This window comes from Macrotis lagotis, chromosome 1 (genome assembly GCF_037893015.1).
Source record: "Macrotis lagotis isolate mMagLag1 chromosome 1, bilby.v1.9.chrom.fasta, whole genome shotgun sequence".
Lineage (NCBI taxonomy): Eukaryota > Metazoa > Chordata > Mammalia > Peramelemorphia > Peramelidae > Macrotis > Macrotis lagotis.
In genome coordinates, this window is record NC_133658.1 from 215,949,742 (window position 1) to 215,971,803 (window position 22,062).

Sequence of the window (22,062 nt, forward strand, 5' to 3'; positions counted from 1 at the left end):
GGTTTTAGAGAAAGGAAAAATGGAAGACTTGGAAATTTGTAATTTTTCAGGGGGAGTAGTTATGGAAAACTTGTTTTTAATGTAGCTTTTTTATTGGTCTTAAAAGCATAGATGTGGTTTCAAATGCTGCTCATTGCAACCCCTGAGTCTCTTCACTCAGGGTTCTCCAAGTGGCAGAGTGGGAATCAATCTGGATGAACTCCCACTCTCAAATTGTAAAGAAAGAAAGAAATCTTAAAGCACTTTTATTTGGGTTCAACTTCACCTTCTGACATTTTGTAACCATGTGAAGTTAAGCAAATTACTTAATTTGTCTCAATTTCTTTGCTTGTAACATGGAAATAATAATAATGCACCTTTGTTTCATAGTTTTTGAGATGATAAAATAAGATCTTATTAAATACTACTTTGCAAACATTCAGATGCTATAGATATAAAAGCTAGTTATTATTATGGAAATAGGAGTGGTTATTATTAGGGCACATCTATGCCAATGACCTCCTTTCTAGTGATTTTGCCTCATCTTGACCTTCCATTGCATATTTACCAGGAAAAAAAATTAGATGGGAATCTAAATTATTCCTTGGAGTTGGGGCATCCAACTTTCTCCAAGATTACTTGACCCTCACATCTAGGTTCTTCTATTTTCTGTCCATGAATCACAGAAGGGTAAACAAAAGGGCTGTTAAAATGGGTTTAAGAAGAAATAGGTATAAGAAGAAAAATGATCATAATGTTGAGCTCCAGAGTCAAACTGCAAATGAGAAGAGAAATAAGATAGAATAAATGATTTCAGGTCTAGTTATTTAATTTTATCCATTCCTTTAACAAGTTTTTGCATTTCATAGCTTGAGTGCAACAGGAGATGACATTGTAGATACAAGTGGTTAATAAAAGTTTGTTAATTGACTGATAGATTGACATTTATCCCAGAGAAGAGAACATCTAAAAAGAGCATGATAGTTGACTTCAAGTATGTAAAATACTGTCATTGGGAAATGGGATGAGACACTTCTTGCCCTCAGAAGATAGAACTAAAAGAAATGAGCAGAAATTACCCTCAGATTTGGATTTGGACTCCTCCAACTAGTTTTCAAGCAAGGTGGCCATTGGTCCAGGATTTTGCCACTGGGATTCTCATATAGTTTTAGGGTTTTGCTAGATATCATCTGGGCCCTGCCCTAAATTTGAGATTATGCATTTCTAGATGAGAATGCCTAAAATAGAGTTGAAATCATTTAATTTTAAAGATAGAGATTGTGAAATCATAGAGTGATAAAAGTTAATGTGTCAAAAATACGTATTCCTCCTTCACAGGAAATGCCAGGAAAGGATACAGTAAGCAATAACTCAGCCCTTGAATAAATTAACGTAAACTAAACTGTCAGTGTGATGGAAATCTAAAGAAAAAAAATCAGGAAGTGGCAGGGGGAGGAAGGTCAAACACTGATATTTGATTCTTTTCAATAAAGAAATCTGTGTACAAATTGATGAATGAATGAGGATTTATGAAATATGTGTAAAAAATTGTGCTTAGGTGCTGGTGATGCAAATAAAAAAGGATGACAGTCTCTATTCTCAAGGAGCTTAAATTCTAAGGGAAAATGGGGTGACACATAGGAAGTTTCAGCTGCAAATGATAGAATGGCCCTATGATCCTTTAGGACAGAGGTGTCAAAAACAATAGAAGGCACTAAATAATACATAAGGATGGCTGGTTAGAGCTTACAGATTTAGAAAACTAGCTGTTAACACAATCTATGTTTTATTATATTTTTTATTTATTTCATTCTAAATTTCCAAATTTCATTTCAATCTGGTTTAGGTAGCACCAGGGAGTGTTGTGGAACAAATGTATAACACCTTTTGGCTTCTTCTTTAATGAAATTTCCATTTTCAAATCCACAATTGACAGAGTAGGATCAAGGTTGCTGATCTGGGAGTGCTGCTATTACCAGGGTTCTTGGACTTACCTGGACATAAGTGATGGTTGGTCATTGGTTGATAATGATGGAGGTGGATGGTGAATCATCAGTGATGACTGAAGCTGAAGCAGGGCTGGTGGTTTAGAGAGCAGAGCTCTTGGGTCCAGGGTCCAATGCTATTTCTACCAGATTATGAGAGTAAATGATGGTCTAGGTGGTTTGACCTGCCTGGCACATACCATCTTTATCTCTACCTCAAGTTGCTTTGATGGCTTGACTGCTCAATCAGTGGCAAATGGTCAGCAGTTAGTGCTGATGACAGTGAAAATGGAAAAACCATTTCCATAAGAAGGATTGAGAAGGAAATATAAATAGGCAGGGAAAGCTAGCCAAGACTCCAGACTTCCCAGAGCTGATAAACACTGTCACAAAGAGCAGCCTCTTTTGTTCTCACTATCAACATACTCTATTGATACTCTACAGGCAGGGTTAGGAAAAACAGCTTGGAAGTTATGGGACCATATGCTTTAATGCAGCCTCAGAGTGGGATCAAACCCTTCGCAATCTACCTCTACCCTCCCTTTCCAACATTCCTATTCATTACTCCCCTTTCTACACTCTGCTGTCGAGCCAAACTGGATTTCCTGCTGTTTATAATAGGGCATTGCATCTCACATCCCTGGACTTTACCCAGAACACAGTCCCTCCTTTCCTTTGCTTCTTAGAATCCTTTGTTTCTTTGAAACAAAACTCACTTCAACATGAAGCTTCTCCTAAATCTGCAGGTCTGTTGCTCTCCCTGTGAGTCACCTGCTATTATTATTGTTGCTCAGTCATTTCAGTCATGTCCAACTCTTCATGACCCCATTTGGGATTTCTTGGCAAGGATTTGCCATTTCCATTTCCAGTTCATTTTACAGATAAGGAAATTTGACCACAGTTATATACCTTGTAAGTGTCTGAGACTGAATTTGAACTCCAGAAGATTTGGAGACCCATCACCTATCCCCCATGATACCTAGGTGCCCATCATCTGCCTAACCCACCCCCCAAAACTTACCTTATGTTTATTTAAGGTATATACATACATATATATATATATATATACACATATAGCACATGCACACATATATATTTGAAATGTGCATATATATCCAAAGTTGTATGGATATAGGAGATATATATATATATATGTAGATAGATGCAAAATTTTATGATTATGGTATATATCACTTGCACACATAAATTCATATATAATTATATATAAATATGATTCAAAATATATGCTTAAAGGTTTTATAAATATATACTTGTGATATATATATATACACAGTCCTATAGATGCATATATCTGTATATGTGTGTGTTATCTCCCATCCCTATAGAATGCAAGTTTCTTGAGGGCAGGGATTGTTTTATTTTTTTGCTTTATATCCCTTATGTCTACCATGGCTCTTCAATGTTGGAATGGTTTTTGAAATATAGGCACAATTTTTTTGGTTTTTGCAAGGCAATTGTGTTAAATGACTTGCCCAAGGTCACACAGCTGGATATTTATTAAGTGTCTAAGGTAGGATTTGAACTCAGGTCCTCCTGACTCCAGAGACAGTGCTCTATTCACTGTGCCTAGTTGCCTCTATCATGGCTCTTCAAGGTACATTGCAAGCACATAATAAATGCTTAGTAGTTCATTGATATCTGACAATTGGTAACAAAATGTTTAAAGAATCATGTTTCTATTTACTATTTTTAAAAATAACAATTTGATTCACTTTTAAAACAAACAACATTTTAAAAATTTATTCTTGGAATTGGTTTGGGAACCTTGGTGGCAAAAAGAGTTCTAGATTTTGGATCCAGTGGAACTAAATTCACATCCTAGCTATGCCTACTGTGCAACCCCGGGCATGTTACTCCCCCTCTCATATCCTCTACTATAAAACTTGGGGACCTACTAGGTCTATTTCTGAGTCTATGATCCTGTGATTTCTTAGGATAATCAATTTAGAGTTATACAGCACCTTAGAAAATCTCCAGTCCCTCCCTCTCCGTTTTTAAACAAAAAGAAATAGGAGCCAAAGAGATTAAGTAATTTGCTCAGGATCACCCACAGAGTCAATGGCAGAATCAGAATTGACAATCAAGTATTCGAATTCAAAGTCCCTCCTCCTCACCCTGTACATGCTGTTTTCCCTTCCCCATTGTTAAAACAGGGTTACTTGGAACAATTTTCCAAGAATGCTGGATTTGGAGTCAAAGAACCTTGATGCAAATATAGTTCTAATTCTACCATTGTGACCTTGGGCAAGCCAATTAATTGACTTCAGTTTCCTTATCTATAAAATTGAAAGATTGGGCTTACCACCTGTGAGGTAACTTTCAGCTCTAAATCTATGATCCTATTTAACTAGTCTGGTTAGAACCCACTTTGTTTTCCAAATGACTCACACTTTTTGAAATCAATCAGAAACTAGAGAACTGGACTAACTTGGACAATGAATTTCCTAGTTCTTCATTATACCAAAGATGAGTGGAATATGACCTGTACACTATTAATCTTCTCAATCTCCTCCAGGCAGCTACTTAAAATTTCTAACAAGTAATAAAAGAATAGAAATAAAAGTAGAAAAGGAAATAAGATACCAATCAACTGAAGACCATAAAAAAATATATTATGAGAGGTTTTCTTTCCCACTTGTAGTAGTCTGGTGGGTAGGAGAGATTGTTTATATTTGTGCATATATGTATGTATGTTTACAGGGGATATGTGAGTACATGGTATTTCTTTATCTTCTACTAAGGATTAAAAGGGTTCAGATCAGGGCACCCAGGTCAGGAGGTGAGACTTCACTCCCATCAACAAAACTGGCTTACCTACTCTTTCTTCCCATCTGCCTATGTGCCCCCCTCATTCACACACTGTTGCTGTAATAAAAGGGACAATTCCTCTTGACAAAGCAGCAGTTGTCCATTGCAATCCCCTTTCTTTCTTAACAAGCTGCTACCAAGGCAGCATCGTGAAACATCCCCAACATCACAGGGGCTGAGAAAATACCAAATGTCATCCCGAACCATGAGAAAAGCAAGGCAGACACAATTCCCAAATCCCAGTGGGATCTCAGTCCCAGCTGTGTCTCAGATTTATCCCAGTCTCAGCTCTCTTTTAGGGTAGGTTGCCTTTGAAATGTATGGGCAAGGGAGGAAAAAATGTCAGGACTATTTTCAGTCATTCTAAGGTTCTACTTCAACATAAATATCAAATATTATTTTTTTTCCATTCAGATGTTTTTTCTTATTGTTCACACAAAGGAGCTTAAGGAAATATTGATAAAAAATTTATCTTTCTTCATCAAAAATAAGAGTTTTCTAAAGTTAGAGTAATGGAGTGGGGGAGTACAAGATAAAAGGAAAAAGCTGAAGTTGGTGTTGAATGAATTAATAGCAGACAGGTGGCTGGGTGGGTGTCACGGCACATAAACATGAGATGCAGCCAAGGTAATTATAATTATAATCTGGCCAGTAATGCTTTCAACTGAGGATGTAGAAACCACTGTAAGTTTGCATTGAGACATCATGTTTGTTACTTTTCCTCTTAATCTTAAATCCCCCCAACCTGGATTGACAATGTGTTCTGATATAAACAACTTGAAAAATAGCTCTCTTTATGCCAAGTGGGCATTCTTTATGGACCCAGCTGAGTTCACACACCATTCATTCCAAACTTGAGTTTTAGAGAGATCATTTTCCCTAGATCATTGTTTGCAGAAGAGAATTCATCCCTTTGTGCCCCTGTGCTTTGGTTCTTTCTCTTTCCATATCCCTGTACACACTAGCCTTGCCAGCTCCCTGTATTCCCCTTCTCTATATTCTCCCATTATAAAATACAGTATTATTTGGGGGCAAATGTAAAGTATTTCTTTTGTTTGTTTGTAGGTTTTTGCAAGGCAAATGTGGTTAAGCGTCTTGCCCAAGGCCACTGAGACTGGATTTGAACCCAGGTACTCCTGACTCCAGGGCCAGTGCTTTATTCACTGCGCCACCTAGCCGCCCCAAATGTAAAGTATTTCTTTAAAAAAGTCAGTGACAATTATGCATAATTTTTATAGAAGTCTTCCCTTAATGTTATGAGATAACTATCATTAATGCAAAACATTTCAATGATTATTTTCATTCTTTTTGAGGGGGAACAATGAAAAGAAAAAAACACATTTCATTGACAAGAATTGATTTGAAATCACTTCCCCAGAAGTGAAAAAGATATACCCACTCGAGGCTGTTCCATAAATCGAGAGACATTTTTTCCTATTCTCCTTCAACATACCAAGAATTATTTTGGGGGCTGTTGGAGGGAAGAATATTGCTTTCTGGGTATTATTGTGCATGCTGGAAATATAGTTCTTTCTCTAGCAAAAAGACTGTATTATTTTTTAAAGGCAATAATTCTGCCTTTCTCCTGTAGGGAGGAAAGCAGCCTCCCATTTTGATTTAAAAGTGTTGTCAAGAAGCTGATGATTCTTATGGCATCAAGTTATTTTTTATTCTCCTTAATTGTTCCTTGAAATTTCAGAATTGGCCTCCTTGCCAAATATCTTTTTTATTGTATACATCTCACACTGGCTTATGATAATAGGTTTGCTCATGAGGGCTAAGTTTCTGGCATTTGCTTTGTTATGATATTATAATAATAATTAACATTTTGCACTTACTGTATAGCTAGCCTTTGATCCATATTTTTAACAGAATGTAATAACAATGCTTTGCCACACACAACATCATTCTTCCAAGTGCCTCCAAGGACTTGGCAACTCCATATGACAACATGAGCTGGTGGCATTCTCTCATGAGATCCTCCCAACGCCCCCACTGGTCTTCAGGCTGTATCTTCCTTGTGGAGAAAGGAAGCCTAGGAAGGTCAAATGAAATGCCAAACAGTAAGACAATGGCAGATCCATAAATAGAACTTGGGGCTTCTGACTATATTGGTCAGGGGTTTCAAAGAATCAGCAACATCCATTTTTTTAAAGAAGGCAAAAATAGAATACTGTGAAACCCCAATCCATTCTACACCTCATTTCAGCATAATTCCCTTAATGGTCTGCTTTGAGCAAGTTCCCCCTTTACTCAAAAACTTCAGTGATTCCCTGTTGCCAGCTCAATAAAATACAATCCCTTAACCTGACATTTGAGACTTTTCATAATCTATTTAAAATAAGGGTTCTAAATGTAGGCTCCAAGAATTTTTAAAATATATTTTGAAAGCTATAATTTTCTTTCTAATTCTGTGTGTTTTTTCCATTTAAAAAAAAACAGTATTCTGACATGGAGGTTCATGACACTAAAAACCCTTGGTCTCTAGAGTCTAGAACCAATTTTGTCTTTTACTGTCTTATTTTTCATACCCTTCACATTCTTTCTAAACTGAAAAGCTAGCCATTTTCCTATCCCATCCTTCATTCTTCTTCCTTTGTGCCTTTGTTCAAACCTTCCTACATGCCTGGAATGAAATCTCCTTCAATTCCATGAATTGAGCTATTTCCTTGGTTCAAGGCTCAAATCAAGTACCACCCATTTCTTGAAGCCTATTTAATTTCCTCAGCTGGAAGGATGACATAATAGTGTGTTTGCTTATACACGGAGTAAACTTTAAAAAATACTTGTTAAATAATTTGTATGGATCTATATTTAACATAGTTATATACATGTTTAACTCATATGAAATTGCTTTCTGTCAGGAGGGGGGAGTGAAGGGAGGGAGGGAGAAAAATGAGAAACAAAATCTTACAATAAATTATTGTTGAAAACTATCTTTACCTGTTGGAAAAATAAATATTTTTTTTCAAAAATGGTTTTTAAATAAACAAATTAATGAAAGGTCATATTTGACATATTCTCTCATCATGGTTAACAAAGAAACTATCATTTTTTTGAACCTGGTAGATTCCATCATAAGTTCTAATCAGAATTTAAGTAGGTTTAAGCAAAATCAAAGGCTTTAGATATAATTAGTCAAAATCAGAATTATCAGAATTATCATTTACCATATAAGATTAAAGAAATTATGACAGAACAATGAGATCTTTCATTGTGATGTGTGGCAGAGTAGAAAAAAGAATCTGTCTCAGGGTCAGTAACACCTGGATTCAAATCCTACCATTAACATATATGAATTGAGTGACTCTGGGCAAGTTAATTTCTTAGAGCCCCAAGTCATTTCTTTAAAAATAGATATTATAGCACAGATGATAATTGATGACTTGTACTGATAGAGTAAATTGGCTCATTCAAAGTTATCCCCATCAATGGGAGCTGGAGGAGAAGGAAAATCCTAGGTCCAAAGCTATCTAAAAATCAGTTCATCCTAGTTCCTGGGGACCATTTGTATACTCTTAAAACTTTCATCCTTCTCTAATCACAGGATTTAAAACTGGAAGAGGCACTGATGATCATCTAGTCCAATGCCTACTATTTAACAAAAGAGAAACTGAGACCTAGATACATTAAATACAAATCAAATTGTGAAGGAAGGCAATCTATGGGACTTAATTCATAATATAGTGGCTAAAATAATGTGCAATAAACTATGATTGACAACCAAAGTATAATTCACTACCCAGAGAAGCCAAGAGCAGAAAGTTATCACCCAGAGAAGGAACAGAGTTGACATCCTAGTAAGGAAAATAGTCCAAAGTAGCAAGCAAAGAGAGTCTGGGGTCAGGATGCTGGAATTTATTATGAGATAAGTCATGAGGGGATAAGTTCCACATAATAAATTTACTTAATGTGTTGCCCTCAGCTGTTTTTAGCTCCAGAAGTCTGAGACACAATCTTCTAGCTCCCTCTAAACTGCCTGTAGCTGGACAGCTCCTGTCATTGCTTACATATCTCACCATGTTAGCAGTTGTCTATCAATAATGGTGGATACTAGAATCACTAAGTGATTAAGTTTGTTAACTATCTATCTATGCTCAATCTTGCTAATTCTTGGTTGTCTATCCCAAAAACATCATACTCAACAAAATAATCTTTTTTTTCCTTTGAACTACACAACATGCTATCTGCATTTGTCCTCACTCCAATATCCAATGAAAAGAAAACACACTCTAGTATATAAGTGATTCAATAAAGAGCATTTGTGTCCATATGAAATATTACAATTCAGTTGTAGAATGCAATTTGGCTTAGATTTACATTCTCTTCAGTTGCATATGATTCTTGATGGACTTTTGTTTTAATATAGCTTTATTCCATATGCAAATAAAAATAATATGATCCATAAGACTACATCTCTGAAAGTGAGATTTCCTTAAACAAAGCACATAAAAGAAAAAATGTATCCAGATTCCCTCTTATGACCTAGAAATGAGACTATAGATTGGTATGCAACACAAAATTAAATTTTTCTCCCTGTGAAATTTGATGACTAACTTAAGTTGAATGCTATTTTTGGAATTTCCTTACTGTTACCTTGGGATAGTAAGTTACTAAAAGATTACCAAGTTCAATTTTACAAAGGACTTAGGAACTGAAAACCAGAATTCCTTCGAATTCTGAACCAAATTTACTTTCATTACAAAGAAAGCTTTTATCATTTGGATACATTTGACAGTCCCAACATAGAGGCATAGGTTGAAACAGTTTGGAAAGTTCCCCTAGTTCAGGACCTGTCTATTTTATACAGTTAAAGTTAAGGCCTAGAGAAGATCACAAAAATGCAAATTCATATAGAACTTTAGAGTATTTTCCTTCTAAAAGATCCCTGTAAAGTAGGAAGTAAATGTAAATTGATCTCTTTTTGAAAGATGAGAGAACTGAAGGTTATAGAGATGAAGTAATTGCTGCAACTTCCACCTTAATAAATGTTATGACTGCAATCCAGGTATTTGACTTCCAAGTCCAAAACACTTTTCATATCACCTCTCAAGCAGATGAAATTTCCTTTCTATTATACCACATAGTTCCTGAAAAGCAGGGTACTTTTTGGTGGATTTGCATTAGCAGAAACAGAGTATTTCTAAGTATTATAATTCTCTGCTTCTTATCCTCCTGGAACCTATTCTAAACAGATTGGAGTCAAATGCCGTCCTCTAGGATTGACCTAGAAAAATAGCCTTAAATGCTATATAAAGGAGAAGGAAACGCCATAATAAATACCCTTTCATATTAAAAGTTATATTATTAAAGCAATGAAATCATGGCTCATATCATGAAAAAACAAATGTGCCTAACTTGATTTCCTAAAAGATAACCAAACCTTAGTCTTAGTGCAAACTGATGAGTCAACTCAACCAGGGGGAAAATAAAAGACAGGATAGAGCATCAGTCACATGCTGAAATGTAGGTGTTATCTGGGAACAGGGAGTCCTAGATAAAATGCCTCATCCAAGCATCATGTGTTCACAGCTAAGATATCCACACGCCTGCTTTGCAAAGGTGCTAAGTTTCTGTCCCCCAAACACAACCCAATCTTGCTTCTGTACCATGAGCCAACAGCATTTCCCTTGGCACACTCTTAGACTGATGACTTACCCCACATCCTCTCAGGCTAGATTAAAGGAACAAAGTGTTCACAAAAACTTGTGGACACTCATGTTATGCACCATGTGTTCATTTTCTAGGGAGCTTAGGGTTCAGGTAAGAAGTACTTTTGATTCTGCTCTGCCCATCCCATCTTACTTAGTTCATAAAGTGGAATCCAACCTAGACATAATCCAATGCAACCCTCTTTTGAAGGCAAAAACTGAGGGACAGGATTTTGTTCTGAGTACATTGGTAATAGAGCCAAGATGCAATCCAAATCTTCTGATTCCAAATCCAATATTTTTTTTTGTGCCAGGTTACATTTTCCTTAGTCTAACTCCTACCTGCAGACTACTGTAAAGCCAGATAGTAGTGACCAGGCAGCAAAAAATGAAATAAAATAAAATAAAAATTCTCTCAGTCATGATAAAAAGAGCATAATCCATTTAGAAATCAAGAATTCCACTTGCTGTCCCTCCTTGGTAATCCACAAAGGGGTATGGGGAGATGACAGGAAGGAAGTCATTTAAGAATCAGGCCTCAAGCTTGCAACATTATTCACTCTGATAAAATGCTAGTTAATCAAGCTTATTAAAAGTTAAATGGTAGAATTTAAGTAAAATTGAATGCATTATGTCAGAAGCTGCACTTGGTTAAAAATGTGCTAATCTTCCTGAAGCGGGAACTTGGTTTCCTTTGTAGCTTCCATAATCTCTGTCTCTCTGTATCATACTAAATGTGGCCTAGTAATCACTGCAGCATTTGCACAGCCTGCCGAGCCTTCGGCAGAGCTGTTTTATCAGAAACAAAGTTTGCAAGGATTGCAATCCGTCCTCACCAGACCCTGAGCTGAAAACCAGAGACTCCTCTGTCCTTTGTTTAAAAAGGAAGACCATATATTTATTTGGCCATGATTTGAGATCTGAGAAGAGGTGGGAAATCTGACTCCTGATCTACCTTAGCAGGCAACAGAAAACAGGAAGAGTATCAAGGGACTGAACATAAAAGGGCAATGTTAAAGCTCTCTTTGCACAGACCCTATTAATATGAAAATTAATGTAATATGATTAGCTGTTCCTCTTCACACTGAGGAGAGAGAACCATGAGAGATTATTTTTTTGCAGAAATGATAAAGCTCCCCTATCTAGTCTCTATCCCTGAGGGAAGCAGGAAAAGTGTGGATTTTGATTTGAACAATCATGAACTGGTAAGTGATACAGTTTTGCTGTCTTATAATGACTGTATTAATTTGCAGGCTCTAGCATTTGGCCAGAATAGAGGCCAGGAAGAGATACCGACCGTTATCTTGGCAACAGTTAATATGATGAAAATGCCATTTGGAAATGACTGACTCCCTATCAGGAGAATAACTATAATTCCTCAAGAAATCTTCCTAAATTCCTCTGAAAGTGTGGCAACGGTTGTCATTTATAAATAAATGCCATTCTCAATTTTAGTTACAGATCTCCAACCTGAAAAACACATTTTCAAAGAGAAGCCCTTCCTGTACCTTCTAACCCATATTACTTTCCAGTTTAGAGAAATGACTTTACTGTGATAAAGAGATTGCTTTTTTTCCACCTTCCTTAGCTTTGCCTGAGCAGAGTAGACCCTTATCTATTAATTTGCCAGTGAGATGCTATTTTTTTCCAACAGCACCGGTTCCTTTCCCAAAGTGAGAATCCCCTTTTCAATTTTAATTTGAGTATTAGGAAGCAGACCGAAAGCAAATGACAAAATGGAACTTTATGCATACTCTGGATTTATCGCTGGGTTGCAAAGCTCTGAGTGGGTCAGAGCGAACAGTCCTCTTGGAACTGTTTGAATTTATATGACTAATGGATAAAAAGGAAACCCTGCCCAGGACAAGGAGTTTTCTTATCAGGGGGTGAATTGTAGCTGTTAACAGTATAATTATTCTATATTGGATTGGTGGAATTTCCAATAAATTCCAGAGTGTAGTTAGATTATGTTTAAAACTCATCTGTTAGAAGGCATTTAGAGCTTTTGGTTGCTGAGTTATTGTATTTTTATGTTCTTCAAAAAGTTCAGACTCTGAGCATCACTAGTATATTAAAAAAAATTCCAAGTCACAAGTCTTTCATTGTTAGAACTTCTGTAGCAAAAGTTTGGAGTTCTTGGTTGAAGCAGTCTCCATTGTCCTCCTCTTAACCAAGAAAGAATTAATATATTAAAGTGTACCATTCAATTTTATCTTTATTTAGCTGTTCATTCAAAAAATTCAATAGCTTTTGGTTTTCCATATTCTATTGGAAGGCAGTGGGAGAGATAGCAAGTTGAGATAAAACATAATTCTTAGTCTGAGGAAACCCACAGTCAAGATGCTGACACTATCATGTATCAACTGAATGACAAGTGAGCAAAGGAAGGAAACATACCTACTATGTCCTAAGCACTTTCTCATTTGCTCCTCACAACAACTCTATGGGGTGGGTACTATTATGCTTTTTACATATGAGAAAATAGAGACAATTACATTGCAGAGAGGTATAGAGACTTCTCCATATGATGGTTGAAGGTCATCCCAAATTATGGTTTCCTGATACTGTGTGATAAATCTGGCAGTAAGATTCAGAGTTGTTGTTCTTCCCCTCTTAATCTTTATACTCCTTAAGCTTCATAAAAATCACCCTAGAATGTTACAGAACAAAGGAAAGATCTGTTATTGCTGCTGTTTTTCACAGTCAACAAACCTTAGCATGGAAGGGAACAACGCAAATCTGAGTCAGAATCCCCTTTACAACATTCCTGATGAGTGTTTTTGTTTCTGATTGAGCTAGAAGAATTTCTTAAATCCTATCCAACAAGGCAGATAATTTAGTTACTTAAGAAAATTCGAATAGAAATACTCAAACAGTATTTTTTCTCTCTCAGATAATCATAGACTCAGAGTAAAGAAAGTACTCATAGGTCTAATTCCCTTTGACAGCATCCTCAACATATGACTATTCCAGCCTGTGATTAAAGTCTTCCAATGAGCAGAAGCTCACTACCTCCCACGGTAGACCTTTCCACTTTGGGACAGCTCTGATTGGGAGGAAGTTGTCCTTTGCATCAAACCTAAATTTTCCACTATCAATATCTACCAGTAAATTACACCCTAGAATTGGAGTTAACTTCTCCATGAAGTCTAACTCCTCCACACTGGTCAGAGTATCTCTCCTGACTCTGAAACCTTCTAACCCTCATACTCCATGTAATTTAGTTGAGCTTGTTATCTTTAATCTATGCATTTGTCTTAGAGGCAGCACAGGCTAATGCAGAGTCCTACATCTTAAAGATATCACTTCCTAACTCACAGGATTGATATAGATATCAAATTAGATGACATGAGAAAGCTTTGGCGGGGGGGGGTTATGCAAGGCAATGGAGTTAAGTGACTTGCCCAATGTCACACAGCTAGGTAATTATTAAGTGTCTGAGGTCTTATTTGAACTCAGGTCCTTCTGACTCCAGGACCAGTGCTCTATCCACTGTGCCACCCAGCTGCCCCCAAAATAACATTTTCTTTGCAAGGCAATGGGGTTAAGTGACTTGCCCAACTTGAGAAAACTCTTTTTTATTCATATCCTTTCTTAGGGAAAGTGAAAGGGACTGAATATCTTATTTTATTGTTATAGGAAATTCCTTCCACCATTTCAGGTTAGCACATACTTAGCACCTTACTGTCTTAAAGATCCCTGGGAAGCTAAGAGATTAAGTAACTGAGCAAGGGTCATAAAACCAGTATATGTCAGAAGCAACTGGTTTTTCTATCTACCACACTATGATGTCTCCATTGAATGGGTTATATTAATGTAATTTATTACATCATTCTTCTAAAGGGCAATCACTTTATCAATGTGGTTATTTCCTCCACCAGCGATGATCACTACTTTCCATATGTCAGTAAATAGTTTCAGGTATTTTCATGCAAAAATACTTAAATGGATAATTAGATAGATAAGTGGCAGGTAAATAGGTAGATAAAATGACTTTACAAGTCCATGATGTTAAAATGTCTGTGTTTTATCTATAATTGTATTGCAGTTCCTAGCACAGTGCTTGTTCATGAGAGAAATTGCCAGAGTATGTGTTCAGTTGACATAGATTTTGAGCAAAATTAAGGTCATCTAGAGCTCATCACAGGCTGCCATGAAGAACTTTAGCAGAGGAAACTATGAGTATTAATATTCAATATTAACATGATCATATGTCTAGAGTTGGAAGAAACATAAGACTCTTCTAATCTAACCACATCTAACCACAAGTAAGGAAACAGAGAACTAAGAATATTAAGTAAGCCCAAGGTCACAGAGGGAGCAATTAGCTTAAATGGGATTCAAAGTTCAGTGCTCCAAGTAAAGTTTTCCAATATACAGTGTGAACCTGGAACAGTTACTTAATCTCTCCTGTTTTTCAACTCCCTCATCTGTTAAATGAGGGTATCAGAGTAGATGCCTTGTTAAACCTCTTTCCAGTTTTAAGTCTATAAACACAATTTCTTCTTTCAGGAAAAAAAGGGGGGGGGGATGAAGGCCATCGTTTTCCCCCTAATGAATCTCCATCATCCCTCCAAAGTTAAATGTCAATCATGGAAATGGATTATGGAGGACAATAGGTCTCTGGGCCACATTCTTCTAGAAGACAAAGGACTCTGTCTTCAGGTCATCAAGTCATATTTCTTTTCAGTTTATGGATGAATTCTATCTCAGTGCCTGGTGGCTGAAATGATCAGCTCTCAATGATTTACATGACTTTCCATATTCTATCGGAAGCCATGTGGGAGCTGATCAGCAGGTGAAAGGCAGGCTGCCAGCTGCAAACCCTACCCTTGACAATCTTCAGGCATTCATGTCAGGAAGAAGGGAGTTACCAACGGGACAATGCCGAACTGCAACTTTATTTGCACCCTTGTTCCCATCCCCCACCCCCAACTCTTCTCTCTGGCTAGCTCTCTAGTGCTCAGTGCTTTCAAAGAAAAAAGGTTCTTTCATAGTAAGTAGTTGAAAAAGGGCCAGAATTTTGCATTTAAAAAAAGACCCTCAGGATTCTGCTGAACATAAAGCCAGATTAGTGCCTGAAAAGTGTCTGAACAATACTCTCTACACATTCCTCCCACTTTAAGTAGATCACAAGATTCAGAGCTAAAAATGTCTTCAGAGACCATCTACTCTAACATTAACATTTTAGCAATAAATGGACTGTGCCTCAGAGAGGTGAAGCAATTTCTCCAAGGTCACATAGCGTGGAAAGAGCAGATAAAGAACTCAGATCTAGGTCTCCTAATTCCAAATCTAATGTCCTATTCACTATACTAAGTCTTCTCTATTTGCAGGACAGTAGAGTAGGGGCTCATGGCAGAATTATCACAAAGAGTTTATCTTTGCAATAACAAAGCTTGGAAAATAAGCATATATGCCTTCTGTAAATTCAAAAGGTAATAGAATAGTAGTTGTAATATAAAATATTAATAAATGCTTATTGAATTCAATTGACTTCTCATGCATGTTATTTTTCAAACATAAGTAGATAATGTTTTGAGGATTATAAAATCGATTTAAAAGTGTTAGTGAATTCCTAGTAGCTTTTTGCAATTATTTATTTTATCAGGAAATGGATATTTAAATTACAGGCTCAATTGGAGTTTATACATTTATACAAATTGTCTTAATACCAAATAGCATGACCCTGGAATCAGAATCCAAGGTTCAGATAGCCTTCCACTAACTGGCTCCTCCTGGGGCAGTGTACATTTGTCCCAAGCTCCTTGTGCTGGGTGCGTCACAGGTGCTGATAGCTTGCCAACTGCACTGGGATAGTCTGACCCAGTCATACTTGTTGAGTTAGGGTTCTGAAGCTCACAATTCACTTCTGTATTGGGGCTGGTGGCCTCAGAGTTGGCCTGCTGTGCCATTGCAAGCCCATTATTTTACAAATGAGGCAGTTAAATCCCAGAGAAGTTCAGTGAATAATCCAAGAACTCATAGGCAAAGACCAGGATGTGAATCTTCTAAGGAAATCTAATGTTCTAGCAATTGGACTTTTTGTTATTGTTCATTCATGTTCAGTTTTATCTGACTCTTTGTGATCTTATTTGGGATTTTCTTGGCAGAAATTCTGGAGTGGTTTGTTTGTGTCCTGTGTGACTCTAAAACCTGCATGATGTAGTAGCAAAAAACAATGGGTTTAGAGATGAAACATGTAGATTTGAGTACCTGTTCTGACATTTCCTATACATCTGGCCATGACCAAGGTACTTAATCTTTCTTTTTCTCATCTGTAAATGAGAGAGATAATCTTTGTACTACCTAACTTGGAGAGTGATAGTGCACAATGTATTTTGCAAAACCCAAGGGACTGTAGAAATGGAAACTATTGAATTATCATTCAATAAAATAGGTCTGCATGTAGATAACTTCTTTTTTTCTATTTAGAAGTATGAAGAAAGGATTCAGTTTTGGTTAATCTCAAGTAGAGCTAGTGCCTCTAAAGCCTCTTCTCACTTATTAAGTCACTCCGAATCAGTCTCTCTGTATTTATATCCTATCTATAACCTATCTCTACCTTTCTAGATGTGCCTGTATATCTCCACTTTTCTGTCTCTCTCTGTGTCTCTCCCAATCTTCTCATCTCCTCCAACAGATTGCCTTCTGTCATTCCCACTCTTTCACATATCTTCAATCTTGTTCTGTCTATAGCTTCTTTCCTTTTGTCTTCCCATAATCAAAAGACACGCATGTCTTCCCAAAATCAAAAAATGTAAAATGTTCTCTTGATTCATCCAGCTATATCCTCTCCTCCCATTTTTGGTTAAACACTTTGAGAATACTATCTACAACCTGTATGTATCTCTCTTTTCTCTCTCTCTCTCTCTCTCTCTCTCTCTCTCTCTCTCTCTCTCTCTCTCTCTCTCTCTCTCTCTCTGTCTCCCCCCCTCTAACACACACATTAATTCTCTACAGTCTGGTTTCTGAGTTTATCATTCCTTTTACAATTCTCATCTTTCTTGAGTTCTCTGAAACAATTGAAATTGTCAGTTGCCCTCTTCTCCTTGATACTCCCTTATTTCTAGATTCCATGACACTACCCAAATCTTAGCACAGTGTTTGATATATACTTGGCACTTAAATATTTATTGGCTGACTGACTGACTGACTTCTCTCCCCTGATTCTCCACTTACCTTTCTGATCACTCCTCAATCTCTTTTTGGTGTATCTTCATTCAGGTCATGCCCACTAACCATAAGTATCTCACAAATCTCTACTTTCTTCTCTTTCTTATTGATTTGGTGACCTCAGCACCTATGCATCCTATTAACATTTCTGTGCAAATGATTCCTAGATCTACTTTATCTATCTCCAACTGTCTATTGGTCATCTTCTACTGAATATCCTATAAACACTTAAACTCAATCTATCCAAAATTAAAATCATTTTTCCCCTTTAAGCCCTTCAATCTAACTTTCTTATTACTATCAAAATTACCACCATCCCAGTTACTCAACCTTGCCTGGTTAAATAACATCCTAGGTGTCATTCTTGACTCTTCACTCTCTTACTCTTCATGTCCAATCTGATGCCCACTCTTGCCAGTCATAACTACATAAAATTTCTCATTTATGGCCCCCCTTTCTCTATTCTAACACTGCTACCACCCAGGTATAGTCCCTCATCATCTTCTACCTAGATTATTCCAATAACCTGATGATTGGTCTCCCTATGATCTTGCCTTCCCCCCACTCCAGTTCATCTTCTACTCAGCTTTCAAATTGATATTCTTAACACATAATTCTAACAATGTCACAAGTATATTCAATAAATTTCAGTGACAACCCATTACCTCCATGATCAAATGCAGAATATTTTATTGATTTTCAAAGTCTTTCATTATGGGATTCCTTCCTTTACATATTACTGGACTCCCTCCACAAATTGTATAATTCAATGACATCGATCACTTTATTGTTCTTCATACAAGATACATCTTTTCCTGACTACAAATATTTCCTAGTCTCTGTCACATTCCTTGGATTCCCTCCTTTCTAATCTTTATCTCTTAGCCTCCCTGGGTTCATTCAGGGTTCATTCAGTCTCAAATTAAAATCCCACCTTCTACAGAAAATCTTTCCTGATCCTCCTTAACATTGGTGCTTTCCCTCTGTTGAATATCCCTAATTTGTGCTTTCTAAATCTTGTATATTTTTGTACTATACATAATTGATTATCTGTTTCATACCCCTGTTTGACTAGGAGCTCCTTGATGAAAGGAGTTTTCTTTCTTTCTTTTTCTTTTTTCTTTTTTGGTAGTCTTTCTTAGTTTCCCTGGGCACATAGCAAACTCTTAATAAAAAAAAAAAATTGTTGACTTTTGTTTACTGGTTGAATTTACTAACTCTTCTTAATTTTTTTCTATTTACTATTTGATCTCTAGCATGCTATTAAAAGGAATTGGAGAGACAGAAACACAGAGAGACAGGTAGTCAGAGAGATAAAGATGGAGATACTCATAGTCAGACATGGAAAGACCAGTTCGTAGTGACTTAAGCAATGGGAAGAGGGTTTAGAGGCACTAGGTTTTCTTGAGATTAGTAGCTTGCTATGGATTTAGCAGGCAGTCTTCATTTTCTAAGTGGTTTTAAAAAAAAATGACTCAGAGTATATTTTAAATCCCCATGTGGTTTAGGGTATTGATTGGTATGAATTTCTTAATTTGGCAAGATATAATGAGACATCAAATGTATCATACCCTTTAATCTGGCATTCTTTTTTTGTGGAATTATATTTTAAAGTTAGTTTTTGAAAAAAAGAAAGGATTATTGATTAACTGCCTCATTTGACTGGAATGCTTTCCCCTCATCTATAAACCCTTGTTTCCCTGGTTTCAATCAGGACTCAGTTCAAAACTTACCTTTATGAGGTCCTCTTGATTCCCTCCTTCCCACCCACCCCTAGCTGCTAATACCTTCCACTTTTAGTTTACCAATTTAAATGAGATAAAAACAGATCAAACAAGATAAACAAAGTATTTTGCAAACCTTAAAGTCTTATTTAAATGCTAGCTATCATTATTACCTTTGCCTATTATGTATACATTTTTTCTGTATCTAATTATTTACATGTTGTCTCCAATATAATGTGAGGTTCTTGAGAGGAGGGATTATTTTTAAAATTTAATATTTAAAACAGTGTAAGGCAAATAATGTTGCTATTGTGTCATTTCAGCAATGTCTAACTCTTTGTGGCTTCATTTTGGGCTTTCCTTGGTAGAGATACTAAAGTGGTTTGCCATTTTCTTCTCCAGATCTTTTGCTGATGAGGAAAATCAGGCAAAAGGGTGAAGCGACTTGCCTAGAATCACACTTCTAGTAAATCTATGGGGCTAGATTTGAACTCAGATTTTTCTAATTCCAGGGTGAACAACCTATCCACTTTACCATCTAGCTGCCATTGGAAAATAACATGTGATTAAAATATGCTTACTGAGTATGAGTGTTACTCTCATAGGAATATCAAAATGTCAAAAGAACTAAAGAAATATCTGTAATACATTGGGTAAAGTCTTTACGGAAGATATGTATAAGGGTATGGATAATAATGATAATAGTAAATAATAAACGTGAAAATATGGACAATAGCAAAAAATAAATATTACAATAGAATATTAAATATTAATATAGCACTTAGAAGTTTGTAAACTTGATCAACATTACAAGTACTTGATAGACATTATCTCATTTGATGCTCAATATCAATCCTAGTATGTATAGGATTTTATAAATCCAGAATTTGAAGCTGACAGAGAGTTAATAAGTATCTGAAACAGAAGTCCATTCCCACTCCCAAAGGCCCTGCTCACACAGGATGAGTGAGATAGCATGAACATATCATAACCTCTACTGGTGGAAAATGTACAAATATTCTTGAGATAAGACTTGCAAAGTTCTAAAATACACTACCGGAATGGAACAGTATTGTACAATATACAAATACAAAGAAAGAAAAAATAAAATGCAAAATATATAAAAAGGTAAAAAATTTATTTCAAATGAGGTCAATAGTACAAGAATATCTTAGATGAACTGTCACTGCTGCCATATCATTTTTTTTTTCAAGGCAATGGGGTTAAGTGGCTTGCCTAAGGCCACACAGTTAGGTAATTAAGTCTCTGAGACCAGATTTGAACCCAGGTACTCCTGACGCCAGGGCCAGTGATTTATCCACTGTGCCACCTATCCACCCCTGCCATATAAATTCAATGAAATTCATAAAACTTTCTAAATCCAAAAGAGAAATTCATAAGTGATTTCCATATAAGTTGATATTGCTTCTATTTCCTCAATTTTGTATTTTATTATTAATTTTTTATCAACAAAGAAATATGCTATGCTGAAAAGAGTAGTGAATGTAGAGTCAAACAGCCTGGATCCAAACTTTGCCTCTACCACTTATTCCCCATGACCTTGGAAAAGTCATTTAAATCTCTCTGAGTAGTAGGCATCATCTGTATAATGAGAGTAGGTCAAGATGACCATTCTAGGGGTGGCTAGGTTGCGCAATAGATAGAGCACCGACCCTGGAGTCAGGAGTATCTGAGTTCAAATCCTGCCTCAGACACTTAATAATTACATCCTGTGTGACCTTGGGTAAGCCACTTAACCCCATTTGTCTTGCAAAAAAAAAAAAACCTAAAAAAAGATGACTATTCTAAGGTCCCTTCAAATTCTAAATCATAATCATTTGGCCCTATAATCAAAACAAGCTCAAAATTTAAAGTTTTGTCTGAAAATTCATTTCATACTTTGATTACTCAGATTTTTAGAGTGTTACTAAGCTCATAACAGTAAATTAAATGAAAAATATTTTTTATTTATTTATTATATATTTTATCACAACTGAACTCATTGATCTAAGTAAAGCAAAGTGATCATCCTCTCTGACAATTTTCAAATTTAGAGTTTAATTCATTGACATGCCAACAATTGGCATGAAATCTTTAAAAAAGAGGGAGAAAATACTTAAAAAGGTAGTCTTAAAAGGAAAAAAAAACAATCATATGATTAATTTCCCTTAAGTGCCAACCAAAGCAGGTATGCTCTCTGTGGACCTGTTAAACTCTGTCAGTTCGCAATTGATTGCAGGAGAATGAGCAAACTCATACAGCAAAATATTTACTAGCTAAGCAAGTGTCCATGATATATACAGTATGTTCATCCAGATCCCTACACCTGTGTCCTGAAAAACGCTAAAGCCTGAGCCTAGTTAACATGAGGGAGTTCAGATAAATATGAGTTGCAACATTGCTAAGAAAAGAACCTTTAGAGGCCAAGAACATGGATTTCCAACTTGTGAATTTGGGGGCTAAATAAAAACTCTGTTCTATATCATCTCTTTGCTTGCTAGTCAGTTTGGTTGGATGAAAGAAAAATAGAACCAGAATCCGAAGCCGTCAGCAATTGACTTCAGGTGCCATCTGTATATATTCCTGGCACTATTAATTTGCAATTAACGAGGGCCTTATGTTTTATACCCTGCAACTTGCTGTTTTAGTGTCTGGGGGAGGGGATTTTAGCGGAAGGGAACATGCAGGTGGGTGGCTGGCTTTCTAGAAAACATAAAT

The 22,062-nt window shown here is 36.3% G+C and overlaps 1 pseudogene; it reads right to left on the minus strand.

The window, feature by feature from the left end:
- Positions 1-16,359, minus strand: part of LOC141521837 (glycosylated lysosomal membrane protein pseudogene) — a 72,128-nt pseudogene extending 55,769 nt beyond the window's left edge.
- Between the last annotated feature and the right edge of the window lie 5,703 nt (positions 16,360-22,062).